The sequence below is a fragment of the Salvia splendens genome, chromosome 14, assembly GCF_004379255.2.
Source record: "Salvia splendens isolate huo1 chromosome 14, SspV2, whole genome shotgun sequence".
Classification (NCBI taxonomy): domain Eukaryota; kingdom Viridiplantae; phylum Streptophyta; class Magnoliopsida; order Lamiales; family Lamiaceae; genus Salvia; species Salvia splendens.
In genome coordinates, this window is record NC_056045.1 from 10140345 (window position 1) to 10144981 (window position 4637).

Here is a 4637-nt window from a genome sequence, read left to right on the forward strand (position 1 = left end):
TTTATGCATCCAAGACACTGAATCAAGCTCAGAAGAATTATGACACCACTGAAAAGGAGATGCTGGTTGTTGTATACTCTTCCGAGAAGTTTTACCCGTACTTGCTGGGGTCGAAGGTGATCGTTTTCACAGACCACGCGGTTATTAAGTACCTGCTGGCGAAGAAGGAGTCCAAACCAAGATTAATCCGTTGGGTGTTACTTTTACAAGAATTTGATTGGGAGGTCAAGGATAAGAAATGAACTGAGAACAAGGTGGCTGACCACTTGAGTCGTATTTTTCAAGGGGAGACCGAGGAAGCAATTCCAGATGCATTCCCCGACGAACATCTGTACTATTTAGGAGAACTTCCTAGACCCGTCAATTGGGAAAAGATCATGGCGTTAACAGATCCAGGAGATTCAGAGAGAGGAAAATGTCGTCTAAACGATGAGTCATGGTTCGCAGACTTGGCAAACTACTTGGTCACTAGAGAGGTGCCTAGTTCGCATGAAATTTCCCAGGCCCAGAGGATGAAGCTCAAAAGCGAGGCCAAGTATTATTTCTGGGACGACCCGTATTTGTGGAAAATGGGAGCTGACCAAGTGATTAGAAAATGCATACCAGAATGGGAACAAAGGGATGTGCTGAACCATTGTAATGCCCTAGCTTGTGGAGGTCACTTTGGACCTAGGAAGACTGCAAGGAAGGTGTTAGATAGTGGTTTTTACTGGCCTACATTGCCTAAGGATGCTTTCGAGTTTTGTCAGAACTGTGAGAGGTGTCAATAGACAGGGGAATCTCCAGGAGGGACGAAATGCCACAAGTTCCAGTGATTGTGTGTGAGATCTTCGATGTCTGGGGAATGGATTTCATGGGTCCATTTCCGTTTTCATACGGGAACGCATACATACTTATGGCAGTTGATTATGTTTCAAAGTGGATAGAGGCCAAGGCGACCACATCGTGTGAAGCCAAAGAGGTAGCGAAATTTCTTAGAGCTAACATCTTTAACAGGTACGGAGTGCCCAGAGCTATAATATCTGATAATGGGACGCATTTCCGTAACCGGACTATTGAAGCTCTAATGAGAAAGTACGGAGTTCACCATCGCCTTTCCATACCATATCATCCTCAATCAAATGGGCAAGCTGAAATATCAAACAGGGAAATCAAAGCGATTCTGGAAAAGACGGTTAATCCGTCAAGGAAGGACTGAAGTAAGAGACTTGATGACGCACTATGGGCATACAGAACAACATATAAAACGCCCATTAGAATGTCTCCTTACAGGTTAGTATTCGGCAAGATGTGTCACTTGCCGGTGGGAATTGAGCATAGGGCGTACTGGGCAGTCAAGGAGATTAATATGAATCCTCAAGCCTGTGAGGGGGAGAGGAAACTGCAGCTCCAGGAGTTGGAAGAATTGAGGCTTGAGTCTTACGAATCAGCGATGTGGTACAAAGAAAAGACCAAGCTTTGGCATGATAAGAATCTCCGGACCAAGGAACTGCAAGTTGGGCAGAAAGTTCTCCTGTTCCAATCCCAGCTCAAGTTAATGCCTGGTAAGCTGAAGTCCAAATGGACTGGACCATACACTATTGTGAGTCTTCGTGCAAATGGAGCAGTAGAGATCCAGGGAAGTGCTTCAAACTCAACTCCTTTTCTTGTCAACGGTCATCGTGTGAAGGTATTTAGGGATAACTCGTAGCTGTGTGTAGTGGACGAAATGCCACTAGGTGCACTCCCTGATATCGCCTGATCGGTCTAGGAAGTGAGTGTTCTTAAGGATTTCCTAGGTCCAGTATCCAAGAAGTTTTACCATGACCTGACCTAAGAATTGTGAGAACACTTGAACACAATTTGTAAATATTTAATTGTTTTCCTTAAATCAAGAAAACCCAAACAAATCAGAAAAAAAATAATCTTACAAAAATATTTTCGAAATACCAGACTCCTTGGAAATGTTTTTGATATTGTCATATCCTAGACCTGGGGGTCTGGCGTTTCATTTTTTTAGTTTGATTCTTTTTTTATGTGTAGTTCTGCAGAGAGTATCTACTGGGGCAGGGAGTTGAGGAGCAAAACATTGGAGGGAATTGGCACCGGTTCGGATTTCAAAAAACTAATGGGGCACCTTTATGAGTAGACGTACGGTCGCTAGCGTCATGCCTGCAAAATCGTCCTCGTCCATACCCATCAGCTAATAACTGTGTGCTACTTTTTATTTTTCATTACTCACTCTCTCTCTACATTCGGAAATCCCCAAAATTTCTCTTTAGGTTTTCTTTCTCAAACCCTAATCGAGAAAATTCCGTCCGAGTTTCTGTGAAAATTTTGCAGCATTCTTCATGGACAACAAACAGGGTGCCGGAAGTACTTCAGGACCCGCCGATTCTAATACGGTGGCGTTCATGGCAGACCTCCTACAAAAATTTGGTGGGCCAGAAAAGGCGATGGAGGCATTTGCTATGTTCGCGGCTGTGATGGGGAAATCTGTACCGGCCGTTTCAATATCTGTCGTACCACCCCCACCGGAAACTTCAGGGGTTTCAACATCCCAACCAAAAGCCGTCTGATAAGTCGCATTCTAGGCCTTGGTTACTGGTCAGTATAAGGTGCTTTATTGGATAATATCTGCAAAATAGTTGTTAAAGTGTGCATGTTGAAGTACTAAATCAGGAGGGAAGGTTCAGAAGGAATTCGAGTGAAAAAGCTGCGAAGAGTGTGCAAACTGGTCAGTATGAGTAGAAAATACGCAAACTGGTCAGGATGGATGCTACAGAGCTGGACACGAGAAGGAAGGACTTGCTTGGAATAATCACCTATCTAAAGAAGGGCAAAATTGTCATTCCACATGAAGAGAAAGCCCTAGAAATTAGGGCAAGCCACCCTATAAATAGGAGCTGAACATAAAGAAAAGAGGAATCGACACACCACTTCACTTAGGACTTATCATCACTACTACATCACTTTTGAGGAGAATAGCTCCACTAGCTTTTAGTTCTATCTAAATCCAGCAGCCTGACTTGAAGATTCCGGCCACCTGCCGGTCAGGAGCATCATGCCTGATTCATTCCAGCCGCCGTAGTTCCAGAAATTCCTCCAGTTTCAGTTTTCGATGAGCCAAACAATCTTTTACTTGCTTTGTTTTTAAGATTTCTTAGTTTAAGAACTTGTTTTTTTTGCCTGCCTTTGACTTGGATTCCAGTAGCTACTTAGTTGAAACATCTTTTGGGTGATAATCTTGAATGCAATGAAGTTTATTGTGGTTTTATTTTATGTTTCAGCTTGCTTATTATTTCTTTCTGCCTAGTAACTAGATCTGGTAGTTTTACGTTGATTTTTGTTGTTTAAGTGCTTGAATCTGCTTGCTTAGTTAGATCAAGGTTTTCTTAGAGTGTTTACAAGTTTTAATCGGGTTAAGGTCCTCAAAAATGCATGAGAATCGTTTCTGCTTGCTTCTGTCACCTTGTCCCGCTGACCAGTTTGCGTAGATCTCAGTTTTCTTAGCTTTCGTTCTCGATTTCAAGTTAAATATTGCATTTACGAATTTTCAAGCTTGATCATTCATCAATGGAGTTTGTTAGATCTTGTTGTTTAGCTTGGTGAAGAAGATAATGTCACAATCAAAGAATGGGACCACTTGTGTTGCTTTTGTACTTGCATTTTTTCAGCTTTTCTGCACACCCAGGAGGCAGTCTACCAGCATGTCCTTTGATTCTGTTTACCTTTTGTCTAGTCATTTTTAGTAAGTTTTGTCTAGTAGCTTCTCACATACACACTCGTACCCTAATTTACACACGCACTTTAATTTCTCTTAGCACGCAGCATTTAGAGCCCACCCTGACCTACTGGTCAGGAGGGGTATAGGTTCCATTTCATTTTCCGACTAGGTAAAACTCAACCCCAAAAAAGCGTGGTAGCTAACCAACCGCTCCCAGAATGTCATCGCAAGTGTATCTCGCCTACATCCATCTCTGTGGGATTCGACCCTTACTCCACTATACTAGCCAGTAGAAGTGGGTTGAGGTATTTTTTTGTTGATAGGGAAGATAGACACAGACCCAACGACACAGCTAGGTCTAGGTACCCTCCTGGCCAGCTGACACACACACACAGAGTCATAGTCTCATCTTTTCCCTCCTATCAAATGGCGCCGTTGCCGGGGATGGATGGCGTTTTTGCATACATTTGTTGCATGACACTTTGGTGTACATATAGTTAATTTTTTTTCTTTTGTTTTGTTTATTAGTTTATGAGGAGTTTTGTTAAGAATTTTGGTGTAAATATTGTAGATAAACTTTTCTTTATTTTTTGTGTTCCGCAGTTAAATGAAACTGAGTCCAACTGGCCAAAGGAAGAAGGGGTGAATCCAGTCACCACTCATTCAGAATTAACCACTGCCTTGCCTGTTGACTTGGATGCGAGCGATGAGGAGGATCGCGGCACAGCCATCAAGAGTGAACCGGAATCAATATCCGCAGCTGAAGATGAGAAAGCCAACATGGCTAACGACCAGGAAGATGATCCCGAGATAAGCTCATTGTACGCCCACTTGGATGGTGAACCACCGCAAGCAATCGTCATAACCCTAGGACAAGAAGCAGTCTACGTGAAGCCTCGTATTATGGCCGTCCTGCCTGTGTTCTTGGGGA